The sequence below is a fragment of the Elephantulus edwardii genome, unplaced genomic scaffold (assembly GCF_000299155.1).
Source record: "Elephantulus edwardii isolate Elephantulus edwardi_28Jun2011 unplaced genomic scaffold, EleEdw1.0 scaffold00269, whole genome shotgun sequence".
In the NCBI taxonomy this organism is placed as follows: Eukaryota; Metazoa; Chordata; class Mammalia; order Macroscelidea; family Macroscelididae; genus Elephantulus; species Elephantulus edwardii.
In genome coordinates, this window is record NW_006400019.1 from 3,160,909 (window position 1) to 3,176,061 (window position 15,153).

At 42.1% G+C, this 15,153-nt stretch overlaps 1 pseudogene; it reads right to left on the minus strand.

Annotated features, from left to right (window-relative positions):
* Positions 1 to 8,073: 8,073 nt before the first annotated feature.
* LOC102855730 lies at positions 8,074 to 9,441 on the minus strand (annotated as a pseudogene).
* Positions 9,442 to 15,153: the final 5,712 nt, after the last annotated feature.

The window sequence follows — 15,153 nt, forward strand, 5'->3', positions numbered from 1 at the left end:
GATCCAGGAAGTATTTAAAGAAGATGAAAGAATATACGGAGTCACTGTATTGAAAAGGAATTGGCAGACACAGAAGAATTTCATGAAACAACATATGAGCAAGAGCCTATGGTGATGAAGAAGTTCAAGCCCCAGGAATAGATGGTATACCAATTGATGTATTTCAAATAACAGATTCTGCCCTTGATGTGTTCACCAAGTTGTGCCAAGAAATCTGGAGAACAACCACTTGGCCAACTGACTGGAAGAGATCTATATTTGTTCCCATTCCAAAGAAAGGTGACCCAACAGAGTGTGGAAACTATAGAACAATCTCATTGATTTCACATGCAAGCAAAATTCTACTGAAGATCATCCAAAAACGACTGGAACAGCACATCAGCAGAGAACTGCTGGAAGTCCAGGCTGGGTTTAGAAGGGGTCGTGGTACTAGGGATATTGTAGCTGATGTTAGATGGATCTTGGCTGAAAGCAGGGAATACCAGAAGAATGTTTATCTGTGTTTCACTGATTATGCAAAGGCTTTTGACTGTGTGGATCACAACAAATTGTGGCTGACTCTGAGAAGAATGGGAATCCCAGAACAATTGATCATGTTAATGCAAAACCTATACTTGGACCAAGAGGCAGTTGTCAGAACAGAGCAAGGAAACACTGCATGTTTCAAATGACCTCACCTGATGGCCTACGCAGGAATCCAATTATAAAAGTGGGAAAAATAATTAGAGAAGCTCAGTATCAGCTGTGAAAACTAGGCCAGGTGCTGATTGTGGATCCAATCATCAACTACTTGAATGCAAGTTCAAACTGAAGCGAAAAAAAAGATCCAATCCACAAGAACCAAAGTTCTACCTTGAGCTTATCCCTCTTAAAGACTTATCCCACTTAAAGACTATCTCAAGAACAGGTTTGAGGCGTTGAATACTAATGATTGGAGACCAGAAGAGCTGTGGGAGGGTATCGAGAACATCATCCAGGAATAATGCAAAGGTCATTACAAAGAGGGAGGAGAAAGAAATGACCAAGCCAGATGTCAAAAGAGACGCTGAATATTGGATTAGAATGCTGAAAAGCCAAAGAAGAGGGAAGAAATCAAGAAGTTAAGGAGCAGAAGATTTTAAAGGGCAGCATGGGAAGACAAAATAAAGTATTACAATGAAATGTGCATAGCTGGAGTTGGAAAATCAAAAGGGACAAACAGCATTTCTTAAGCTGAAGGAGCTGAAGAACACATTCAAGTCTTGAGTTGTAATACTTAAGGAGGATGTGGGCAGAATGTTGAATGACACAGAAAGCATCAAAAGAAGATGGAAGGAGTACAGAGTCGGTACCAGAAAGAATTGGCTGACAAAATTTTTATGAAGCAACATATGATCAAGAGCCTGTGGTGGTGAAGGAGGAAGTTCAAGCTGCTCTGACGGAATTGGAAAAAAACAAGGCCCCAGGAATTGAATACATACCAACTGACATATTTCAACAAACAGATGCAGACCTGGACATGCTCAACAGGTTATCCCAAGAAATCTTGAGTCCAAACACCTGAATTAACTGGAAAAGAATTTTATATTTTCCCATTAAAAAAAAAAAGTGACCCAACAGGGGAAATTATTAAACAGTATCATCAGTATCACATGCAAGCAAGATACTGATGAAAATTATCCAAAAGCGACTGGAAAAGCACATCAACACAGAACTGCCAGATGTGCAGATTGGATTTAGAAGAAGCTGTGGAACTAGGCATATTATAACCAATGTTAGATAGATCTTAGCTGAAAGCAGTATCAGAAGAATGTTTAGCTGTGTTTCATTGACTGCAAAGGCATTTGACTGTAGATCAGAACAAACCGTGGCTGACTCTGAGAAGAATGGGAACCCCAGAACACTTGTATGTGCTTATGCAAAACCTATACTTGGAACAGAAGGCAGTTGTCAGAACAGAGCAAGGGCACACTCCATACAGAATAGATCATCCTAGAGGTTGGGCTCTATGCAGAGGAATGTGGTATCAGGATTGGACTGTATCAATGAACTGTATTATGCAGATGATACAACCTTGCTTTCCAAAACTGAGGAAGAGCTGAAGCATTTACTGCAGAAGGTTAAGGACTTCTGCCTTCCATATGGATTGAAGTTCAACATCAAGAAAACAAAGATTTTCACCTCTGGGCCCACTGGCAGCATCATAACAGATGGTGAAGAGATTGAGATTGTTAACAGCTTCAGCTTGCTTGGCTCCACAATCAACATTCTTGGTGCCAGCAGCCAGAAATTCAAAAGACAAATTGCATTGGTAAAATCTACTGTCAGGGACCTCTCCATAGTACTGAAGAGCAATGATAGTAGTCTGGAAACTAAGGTGTGCCTGATCCAGGCCATTGTCTTTGCAATTACTTGCTATGCATTAGCGATCTGGTCAATGACTAAGGATGACAGAAGGAGAATTGTTACCTTTGAGTTGTGGGGCTGCAGAAGAGTCTTGAACATACTATGGACTGCTAAGAGAACGAATAGGTTCATTCAGGAGAAAGTGAAACTAAGTTGCTCCTTAGAGGCAAGGATTTGGAAGCTCTGTTTGACATAGTTTGGGCATGTTGTAAGGAGGGACCAGTCCTTGGAAAGGGATATAATGCTTAGAAGGATGGAGAGACAGCACAAGAGAGGAAGATCCTGGATGAGATGGATTGACAAAATAACTGGGGTAATGGGAATAAGTGTGTCAGGGACAGTGAACTTAGAATAGTGGAGAGTTCAGTGCTTTTGCGTATACAGTCGCTATGAGTCACAAGTGACTTGACAGCACATAACAACCAAGCTCTGGAAGGAGGAAGGAAGGGATGAGAAGAATGAAAAGAATAAAATAGAAAGTATAAAGAGTGCTGTTACATTGTGGGATTACAGTCAGTGTCACCAAACAAAATGTGTATGAATTGTTGAATGGAAAACCACTTAAAGACAAAGGTGTGCCTGATTCAGGTCATGGTCTTTCAGTCACTTGCTATGCATCTGAGAGGTGAACAGTGAATAAGGATGACTGAATTGATGTTTGAGTTGTGATGTTGAAGAGTGCTGAATATTCCATAGACTTCCAAAAGAACAAACATATATCTTGGAGAAGGTGCAGCCAGAATGCTCCTGGGAGGCAAATTCTGAAGCTTCATTTCACATACTTTGGACATGTTGCTAGGAGAGAGAAAGTTGTTCCTTGGAGAGAGGTCTCATACTTAGCAAGGTGGAGTGTTGGGAAAAGAGAGAAAGATCCTCAACCAGATGATTGACTTCAGCAACGGGCTAATGGGCTCAAGTGTGTCAAAGATTGTGAGGATGGCACAGGATTCAGGTGCTGTTGAGTATGACTCATAGTGACCCAACTAGGGGTCATACTCAATGGCACCTAACAACAACAACAACAACAACAACAACTGTGCTTGTACAAGAAAAAGACTGATAACCCAAATACAAAATGAACAATAGACAGGTCTGTCTTGGAGAGGGAGAATCCAAGTTGCTTCTTGGAGGCAAGGATTTTCAGGCTGTGTCTCACATACTTTGGGCATGTGGCCAGGAGAGACCAGTCTTTAGAGACGGACATCATGCTTAGAAGAGTGGAGGGACAACACAGAACGAAGAAAACCCCAAATGAAATGGATTGACACAGTAACTGGGGTAACGAGGGTAAATGTCTCAGAGATGGTGAGATTGGTTCAGGATAGAGCAGGGTTTAGAGTTATTGTGCGTAAGGTCATTATGAATCATAGTCTACTTGATGACACATAACAACAACATTAAAATGTATATGAATGACTAAACAAAACCAAATTTTTTAATTTATAAAACCATTTTTAAATTTATAAATTGTAAAAAACATTGGTTGATAGATTATGTGGCCCACCTTATCACCATCTGTTAATTATGTGGCCCGCCTTATCACCATCTGTTATACTATGTTGTTGTTATGTGCTGTCAAGTCAACTTTGACTCATAGTGAACCTATGCACAAAGCTCAGAACCCTGCTCTATCCTGGGCCAATCTCACTGTCTCTGACATACCTACACTCATCACCTCAGTTAACTGTTTCAATCCATCTCATCCAGGGTCTTCCTCTTCTGTGCTATTCCTCCACCCTTCCAAGCATGATGTCGTTCTCCAAGGACTGGTCCCTCCTAGCCACGAGCACAAAGTATGTGAGATGGAGCCTCAAAATCCTTGCCTCTAGGGAACAAACCGGTTTCACCTTCAGGACAGACCGTTTGTTCTTTGGGAAGTTCATAGTATGTTCAACACTCTTCTCCAGCATGACTCAAAGGAATAGATTCTTCTTATTCTATCATCCGTAGTTATTGCCCAGCTCATGGGTGCATAGCAAGTAATTGCAAAGAACATGGCCTGGATTAGGCACACCTTAGTCTCCAGACTGACATCATTGCTCTTCACTCTAGTGAGGTCCCTGACAGCAAACTTCCCCAGTGCAATTTGTCTTTTGATTTCGTGACTGCTGGTGCCAAGAGTGTTGATTGTGGAACCAAGCAAGCTGAAGTTACCAACAATCTCAATCTCTTCTCTGTCCATCATGAAGCTGCCAATAGGCCTGGTGGTGAGAATATTTGTTTTCTTGATGTTGAGCTTCAATTCATATTGAACACTACAGTCCTTAACCTTCAGCAGCAAATGCCTCATGCCACTTCTGACACAAAGGAAGATAACAGACTTCAGGAGACATCAGCAGGAGAACGTCCCATCCACACTGTGCAGGAACACCAGCATCACAGGGGAGTGGGTGGATAGAGATGGGTGGAGGCCTGAACCGTCCAACCAGAGTTGGCTGGGGGCAGGGGGTAGTGGTGCAAGGTGCTGGAGGGACAACAAGAGAGAATTGAGCTGGATGCTGGCAGAACAGGGGTGAGGTGAGAACAAGACACATGTAACCTAAGGGGATGGTGGACAGGACCGAACCTTAATCTATTACCTGAATAATGAGAAAGTTCTCTCATCTGCTCTTTTGGCAAAACTCTTGCCTGTCAAATATTGCTTTAGACTTGAGCAACCAAATTAGGACAGACTAGGGAGGAGGATTGGCCATCCATTCCTGAAATAACAGACCTCAGAAAACCCTATGTACAATAGGGCACATTTAGGTTAGACTAGCAGGTATGGCACCAGAGGCAGAACCTTCTCACTGGGAATCACGAAGGAGGAGGAACAGTTGCAGGTAGACACTACTGATTGGAATATGGTATGTGAGAAGTCAGGTATGGGTGTGTGTGTGTGTGTGTGTGTGTGTGTATGTATATATCTCACTTCTGTGTGTGTGTATCTCTCTCTCTCTCTCTCTCTCTCTCTATATATATATATATATACACACACACACACACACACACACACATATCTCACACCTGAATGGGGAGCATCCATAAAAAGTTTATTTGCCATCATTTTGGTTGGCACCTTGAGAGTTAAAATGAAGTGCAACTGGTGTTATTTATTTTCCATAAGCACCTCTGGAGTCACTGGTATATTTCCTTTGTTTTTACACCATTCAGTTGTTATTTCTAGAAGTAGGTAGTGATCTTCTGAAACAGTCTTGTTCAGTTCTGAGTTGGGTATGCTGGTTAGAGACACATCTGAGTTTATAGGTCAGGTTTTATCAAAGGAATTTGTAAACACCACTTTGAATTTCTTTCCAGAGCACTACTTGAGCCATTATCCCTAGAATACTTTGCAATTAGGTCAATGCCTTAGGAAAGTCGGCTGTCAAGGAGCTCTCTAGAGTGCTGAAGAGCAACCATGTCAGTCTAGAGAGAGACTAAGGTGCACCTGATCCAGGCCGTGGTCTTTGCAATTACTTGCTATGCATTAGAGAACTGGACAATGACTAAGCATGACAGAAAAAGGATTGATGCCTTTGAGTTGTGGTGCTTGAGAAGACTATTGTACATACCATGGACCACCAAGAAAATGTGAATCCTATTTTCTCCTTGGAGACTAGGATTTTGAAGCTCTGTCTCAAATACTTTGGGTATGTGGTCAGGAGGGACCAGTCCTTGGAGAAAGACATCATGCTTTGAAAGGTGGAGGGACAGGGCAGGAGAGGAAGACCCTGGATGAGATGAATTGACTCAGTGACTGGAGCAGTGGGATTAGGTCTGTCTGAGATGATGAGATTGGCACAGGATAGGGCAGCTTTCAAAGCTAATGGACATAAGGTCACTATGAGTCGCAGGCCACTTGATGGCACATAATTACTACAACAACACATCTGATATATTTTAGATTTGCTCTGAGTGATGTTAACTTATTGCCATGCAGTTGTAACCTATTCATAGCTGATTGCCCAGAGGTTTTCAGAGGCTGTAAATAGCACAGGAGTAGATGATTTGTCTTTCTCCCTCATCAGAACAACTAGTGTACTGGATCATTTGTGTTTGGGTTGACAGTGCAACTCCTTCTCACTGTACCATGAGAACTCCCTCTGGTGTTTGAAATGTTTGAAAATGGAAGTGACATGGCAACCACAGCAACATAAGCAGGTGGAGAGTGAACCTACTCTGATTGACTCAGATCTCAGCCTGTTTCTTGTCTGGTACAATTCAATCAAATATGACTCAGCATGCCCTGGCATTGGCCATTTTGAATCAGACAGTTATGTGAGCTTTATGCCTGGAATACAAATTGAAGAGGAGTGGTGTGGAATTCATTGTCAAAAAGACCATTTCAGCAACTATCCTGAAGCACAATGCTGTGAGTGATAAGACACTATCCATATGCACATGCAGGGAAGTATTGGTGGTAATACAACCATTATTCAGATCTACACACCAACATAGGGTCGCTGTGAGTCGCAAATGACTCGACGGCACATAACAACAACAACACACCAACCACTAAAGCTAAATGTGGAGAAATTGAGGATTTCTACCAACTTGTGCAATCTGAAATCGATTGAACTTACAACCATGATGCATTAATTATAATTGGTCTACATATATATGTCCAAGTTCAAATGTTAATTGAAGAAAATCAAAACAAGTCCACCTTGAGTTAATCTCACCTGAGTTTAAAAAACATTTCAAGGATGAGTTTGATACATTTCTTTCCATAATTATTACTGTAATGATTTTAAAAAAATGTCTTTTTCAAGCAACTGTGTTAAATTATTGTACATTATCAGGACGGGGGGATGGGTTTGGGGTAGAGGTGATAGGGGCCTGGTTGTGTAGACCTGGTTCTTGCAGGTGAGGAGGGAATGCTCCCCTTCTCTAGACTCAGGATAAAGTGGCTTCCCTTCAACAAATGAAGACCATTAACCCTTTTCTGTCCAGGATATTAGGGGTAAAGGGAAGAGAAGGAAGAGCAGGTCAGTGACATGCTTTGCAGAGGAGAGCGAAATTAATTGTGACTGCCTGGTCCCTGGGCAAACGCTGCCCTAGGTCCCAGAGGTCTGACCCTGGCCCAGACACCTTTGCTGGGGTAGAAGATGGCCTGGTATTTAGCCCTGTACTGGGGCATCCACCTGGGAAGACTGAAGGACAGAATAGGAAGGGTCAGGCATGGCTTAAGTGAGGCCTGGAGGCTACCTGGCTGGCTCAGGAAGAAAAGGAACACAAACATCTCTGAGCTGATGAGAAGCAATGATGTGTCACTGGGGAGCTACCGCCCACCTCCTCTTCTACCCCACTCCCCAAGGGGAGAAAGAGGTCTCCAGATACCCTGGCCCTGAGGGATCAGATCCTGACAGAGGAGGTGGCGATGGTGAGGTGCCTGGTCTGGAGATACAGTGCAGCAGCCCCCACAAGGGTCAGAACAAGAGACCAAAGGCCTTATTGACCCTGCCATGGAGGACACCTCAAAGTTGAGCTCAATTTCTGCGTTCCAGCTCAAGAATCCCATCCATAAAGCTAAATGTGAACACAGTATGTGTGCGTTAAGGAGAAGGTGGCAGGGAGCAGGGCTGCCTCACCTGCTGGGGGTTCAGGGCATGCAGGAGGCCCTGTGCCTAAGTACATGAGCCCAGACTGGAAGGGGTTAAAGGCACTGGCTGCCCTTTCCTCCCATTCTCCCTACATCTTTCGTAGGTACTAGAAAGTCTTGCAATGAATAGCATGGGAGCCATCCTCTTCATACTCCTTTTTGGCTACCCCCATTTTCTTAAAAGTGTCCAGCAAAGCCAAGATGGAACCACCAACCCACGTGGAATACAGCCGCTCCTGAGGGGCCGAGATCTTGCTCTTCACATCCTTTGGGGCAAACTTCTTCACTTCACTTTGTAATCAGTCACCAAAACCTTTGAAAAGCGTTGAACCCCCCGAAAGCACAATGTTGGCGAAGAGTTCCAGTGGAGGTCCACATCAGACTTGTGGATGGCAAAGGCCAGCACCTTGTGAAGCCCCTCACTCTCATCCCCCACCAGGTCTGGCTGGAACAACAGCTCAGGGGCTCAGAGCCATGCAGGTCCCACATCGAGCGTGCTGCCGTCTGGTAAGGTGTACTGAAACCTCTCTGTCTCTAGAGCTTCGTCCTTCTGTGGATGGATGGACAGATAGCAGGCTCCCTCCTTGATGGTCTAGACAACTTCAGATTCAGCTGAGGTGTGAAGTCAACACCTTACTTGTGCAGCAGCAACACATCTCGTCCAGCAATGTCCACCCACATAATGGAGTGTGGCATGGTGAAGCCCTCATAGATGGGGACAGCGTGAGTGACTCCATGCCCCGAGTCTAAATCCACCCCTGTTGTGCGTCCTGTGGCGTACATGCTGAGCACGGCCTGCATGGAGATGAACAGGGCCGGCATGTTGAAAGTCTCAAAGATCATCTCTGCTGCCTTCTCTCTGTTCTTACTTGGGTTGAGTGGAGCCTTCGTTAGAAGAACAGGATGCTCCTCAGAGAAGGTCTGCAGCTGATCCTCGGAGTAGACGTACTGCCAGATGTGCTCCATGTCATTCCAGTCTCGTACCACGCTGTGCTCCATAGGGTAGCAGATGGTCAGCAGTCCTGGGTGCTCCTCTGCTTTTGGTCCAATGAAGAGGTCCCCCTCCAGAGCTCCGGCCATCGCACGCATGTGTTTGGGGCGGCTGACATAGTTTGGGAAACAGTACTTGGGGATCTGGTCTCCCGCAAATCCAGCCTGATCACACCTGAGCAGTTGTCGATCACCACCGGCTGGTTGGTGATGATCTGCCCAGTGGGTGGGCTGCAGCAGTGGGGGACTGCTTCGGCTCCACACTCTGCGCTGCACCCCTCCCACCCGAGCCGCACCCCTCCCACCCAGCCTCGCAGCCTAAGCGCGCCCCGCGGGCTCTCCAGAAGGCGGGCCCAACAGCCAATCCTGCTCCCACTTGGGCGGACTGACCCGAGCACCCCCAACGGGTGGGGGAGGGGGAGGGGGCTGAATTTGATACATTTAATACAAATGACCAAAGACAAGTTGGATGATATCATAGACATCATTGATGAAGAAAGCAAATTGTTATTACAAAGACAAGAATGAAGAGACAAAAAAAATTGAAGTATCTATAAGGCGAAAAAAAAGGATGTCAGAAGAGAGTCTGATATTTGCACTAGAATATAAGCCAAAACAAATAAGAAAGATGAATGAACAGAAGTTTCCAAAGGGCAAATTGAGAAGACAAATCAATTTATTATAAGAAAATGTGCAAAAAGCTGGAGTTAGAAAGTCAAAAGTGAAGAACGTGCTCAGCATTTATCAAGCTGAAGGAACTAAAGAACAAATTCAAGCCCCAAGTTGCAATTCTGAAGGATTCTATGGGCAAAATCCTGAATAGTGCAGGAAGCATCAAAAGAACATGGAAAGAATAGAGAGTCATGTGACAAAAAAAGAATTGGTTGACAAGAGACTGTTTTTGGAAGTGGCACAAGATCAAGAACAAATGGTAACAAAGAAGTTCAAATTGCACTGGAGGTATTGGCAAAAAATAAGGACCCATAAATAAGTAAATGGAACACCAACTGATGGAATATCAACTGAGGTTTCAGGAAACAGATGTAGCCCTGGACATACCAGTTTCTGCCAACAAATATGGAAGACCAGTACCTGGCCAACTGACTAGACAAGATTGGTACTTATTCCCATTCCATAAAATGGTAATCTAGCAGAATGCAAAAAATATTGAAAAATATCCTTAATGTCACATGCAAGTAAAATATTTCTGGTTATTACTTAAAAAAACACCAGCTGAAGCAGTACATTGTCAAGAACTACCAGAAATTCAAGCTGAATTCAGAAGAGGCCGTGACATGAAAGATATCATTGCTGATGATGAATCGATCTTGACTGAATTCAGAGAATAGGAGAAAGATGTTTAACTGTTTTAATTGACTAGGCAAAAGCATTTGAATGTGTGGACCATAACAAATTGTAGATAATATTGAGAAATAAAGGTTGTCAGGTGCCATCAAGTCTACTCTGAGTCATAGCAACCTCTTGATCTGGGTCTTGCCCTATTCCATGACATAGTTACAATCTATGCCATGCTTGAGCCCATTGTTGCAGTCACTGTGTGAATCTATCATTGAGGGTCTTCCCTTTCTCTGACCTTATACCTTTCCCAGCATGATGCCCCTTTTCAAGGACTGGCCCTTCCTGACAACATGTCCAGAGTATGTGAGACAATAATCTTACCATCTTTACCTCTAAGGAGGATCTTAACTGCACTTCTAGGATTCCCCCCACTCCCAGTCCATGGTATATTCAAAACTCTTCACCAACAGCACAATTGAAAGACATGGATTTTTCTGTTATCTTCCCTAGTTCAACTTTCACATCTATATGAAGCAATTGAAAAGACCATGGCTTGAATCAGGCACACCTTAATCTTTAAACTGACATCTTTATTCTTTAGCACTTTGGAGAGGTCATTAACAACAGATTTTTCCAACATAACACGTTTTAATTTCTTGACTGCTACTGTCATGTGGATCCAAATGAAATGAAGTTGTCAACAAATTGTTTCTGTTTCTCATGATGCTATTGCTCCAGTGATGAGAATTTTTGTTTTCTTAATGTTGAGGTGTAATCCATATTGAATTCTTTGATCTTCTTCAGTAAGTGCTTCAAATCTTCATTTTCAGCAAAGCTTTGTCATCAGCATAATAGCAGTTGTTAATGAGTCTTCCTTCAATCTTGATGACAAATTCTTCATATAGTCTGGTGTCTACATATTGAATATTCAAACAGCAATTGATTGCCATTGACTTGGAACCAACTCGTAGCTGACTCTCCAATGGGTTTTCAGAGGCAATAAGTCATACAAAAGGAAGTTGCTCATCTGTCTTCTTTGGAGTGACTGGTGGATTTTAATCACTTGCCTTGAGATTGGCAGTGCAACTCCTTACTGACTAGGCCACAGAACTCCCTACATATTGAATGTTGTTGTTCAGTGCTATCAAGTTGAGTACAACTCATAGCTACCGTATGAACAACAGATCCGAACTCGGTCCTATCCTGTGCAATCTTCATCATCTCAGACACGTTTGAGGCCATTGCTGCAGTCACCATGTCAAAGCATTTCATTGAGGGTCTTCCTCTCTTTCATTGACCTTTCCAAGCATAATGCCCCTTTCCAAAGAATAACCTCCCCTAACAACATGTCCATGAGGAAATAATTTGAGAAGCTAGATTCTAGGAAGAATATGGCATCAGGATTAGAGGAAGACTCACCAATAATCTGTGTTACACTGATGCCACAACCTTGCTTGCTGGAAGTGAGTAGGAAACACTTGCTGCAGAAGATCAAAGAATATAGCCTTCAATATGTATTGCATCTCAACATCAAGAAGAGGAAAATCACCACTGGGCCAAAAAGCAACATCATGATAGATGGAGAAAATATTAAAATTGTCTGTTATTTCATCTTACTTGGGTCCACAATCAACACCCTTGGCTCCAGCAGTCAGGAGATTTGGAGATGTATTTAATTGGACAAGTCATTGTCAGGGATCTCTTCAAATTACTGAGGAGCAGTGGTGTCAGTTTGAAGACTAAGGTGCAGCTGATTCAGGCCATGATCTTTTTCATCACTTGTTATGCATCTGATAGCTGGACAATCAATAAAAATGACAGAAAAAGTATAGATGCCTTTTAGTTTTGGAAAAGAGGAAAGAATATCTCATGCATTGCCAAAATAACAGACAAATACGTATGGATAAAAGTGTAGCCAGACTGTTCCTTAGAAGCAAGGGTAGTGAAACTTCTTATGTTTTGGGCGTTGTTAGAAGAGGCTATTCCTTGGAAAGGGATATCAGCCTTGGAAAGGTGGAGGGTCAGTGAAAGAAAGGGAGACCATCAATGAGATGTATTCACACAGTGACTGCAGCAATGAGCTCAAGTGTGTCAGAGATTATGAGGATTATACAAGATAGGAAAGAGTACAAATCTGTTGTTCATAGGATCACTATGAGTCAAACTTGACTCTGTGACCTACCAGCAAGAGCAACATACCCAAGTGTATAAGACAAAGCTTTGTTGTCTTTGCCTCCAAGGAGCATTTTGGCTGCACTTTCTCCAAGATTTGTCTGTTCTTTTGGCAGTACATGAGATATTCCATACTCGTCTCCAATGCCACAGCTCAAAGGCATCAATTATTTTGTTATCCTTATTCATTGTCCAGCTCTCAGATGCATAGCAAGTCATGGAAATGACCATAGCCTGAATCAGACACACCTCAGTCTTCATTTTGGAGTAATTTGGAGAGGTCCCTGACTGCAGACTTGCCCAATGCAATATGTCTCCTTATCTCCTGACTCCTGGTACCAAGGGTGTTTATTGTGGATTCAAATAAGATGAAATTGTTCACAATTTCAATCTTTTCTCCATCTGTCATGTTGCTTATTTGTCCAGTGGTGAGGATTTTTCTCTTGTTGATGTTGAGATGCAATCCATATTGAAGGCTAGAGTATAATGTAGTCAATATATATTCCTCCTATCCTGATGACGCATTCTTCTTTATGGAGTCTAGCTTCTCGAATGATTTGCACAGCATACAGACTGAATACATGTGGAGAAAGACTACAACCCTGACACACTCTTTTACTAACTTTAAACCATGTAGGTATAGGTTTCTTATAAGCATAATTAAATGTTCTGGAATTACTGTTCTTCTCAATGTTAGCCATAGTTTGTTATGATCCATGCAGTCAAATGCCTTTCCATAATCAATAAAACAGACATTCTTCTGGTATTCTCAGCTTTCACTTAGGATCCATCTGGCATCAACAATGATATCCCTGGTGTCACAGGCTCTTCTAAACCTAGATTGACCTTCTAGAAGATCTCTCTCAATATATTATATAGCTGGTTTGGGGTGATGATCTGCAATATTTTGCTTGCATGTGATATTAATGATATTGTGCAATAATTTCGTTATTCTGTTGGATCACCTTTCTTGGGAATGGGAAAAAAATATGAATCTCTTCTACTCAGTTGGCCAAGGAGCTGCCCTCTAAATTTCCTGGCATAAACTGGTGAAAAAGTACAGGGCTACATCTGTTAGTTAATATATGTTACATAGATTCCTGGGATCTTATTTTTTTTTTGCCAATGCCTTCAGTGCAGCTTGAACGTCTTCCTTCATTACAATTTACCTTTGTTCATATGGTACTTCCTGACATTTTTTAATGTCAACCAATTCTTTTTGAAACAGTGACTCTGTGTATTCCATCTTATTTTTATGCTTCCTGAATCATTCAAGATTTTGCCCATCGCATCTGTCAGTATTTTCTTTTCAGTTCTGTCACCTTGAGTAATGCTGAATGAGTTCTTCCCTTTTAATTTTTCAGCTCCAGTTCTTCACACATTCTGTTATAATATTTTGCTTTGTTTTCTCAAGTTGCCTTTTGAAATCATCTGTTCATCTCTCTTACTTTGTATTTCTCTTTGTTTTGGCTTCTTGCTGCTCTAGTGTAATTTTCAAAGTCTCTTCTGTCAGACATTTTAGTCTTTTCTTCCTCATCTGTCTCTGTACTACCTTTTGCTTTCTTTATGGATGGCATCCTGATGTCATCTCATAACTCCTCTGGTCTTTGATAATTACCATTCAATGCCTCAAACATAGGTTGGTGAAAGACCACAGCCCAAATTCACACCTTTCCTGATATTAAATCAGATTATATTCCATTGCTCTTTTTAAATAACTGCTTCTTGATCTAGGTACATGTCCCTCATGAGCACACGTATGTGTTCTGGAATTCTCATTCTTCTTAATGCATTTTTTTAAAAAAAATTGTTTTATACTGGTTTATCTACAAAGTTCAAATATATTTTTTTCACACCAGATCCTTCCCATTTCCTTCACCTACCCACCCATCAAATTCTGTGACCCCATGATTAATCCCACCCCTCCACCCATCCTCACCTCTCTATTTCCACCCTCCCCCCCCTTGAATCTTCATAGTAATTCTACAATAACGGTCTTATACAGTATTTGTCATTAATGGACTGAGTTAGTTTATTTAGCATAATGCTTTCCAGTCCCTCCCAAGTTAGGTAATATTTACAAAATCATTGCTCCTGTGTGCTCTGTAGTATTCCATCATGTGACTGTATCATAATTTCTCAATTCATTTGATTGTGGATGGACATTTGGGCTGTTTCCACATTTTGCAATGGTGAATAATGCTGCTATGAACATTAATATACAAATCTCTGTTTGTGCCTCAGTTCTCATTCTCTAGGTCATATGGAATTTCTGTGTTCAGCTTTCTGAGGAAGTGCCAAACTGCCTTCCAGAGTAGTTGCACCATTTTACAATCCCACCAACAATAAATAAGAGTTCCTATCTCTCCACATCCTCTCCAATATTTATTACTTGCTGTCCTGTTAAACTTTGCCACTGCTAGTGGAGTGAGAATTTAATGAAATTTAAAGAATTTAATGAAACAGCATATGAGCAAGAGCCTATGGTGATGAAGGAAAAAGTTCAAGCTGCTTTGAAGGAAATAGCAAAAAATAAGGCCCCAGGAATAGATGGTACACCAAGTGACATATTTCAGCTAACAGATGCTGCCCTGAACGTGCTCACCAACTTGTGTCAAGAAGTCTGGAGAATAACCACTTGGCCAACTGACTAGAAGAGATCTATATTTGATCCCATTCCAAAGAAAGGTGAACCAACAGAGTGTGGAAACTATAGAACAATATTG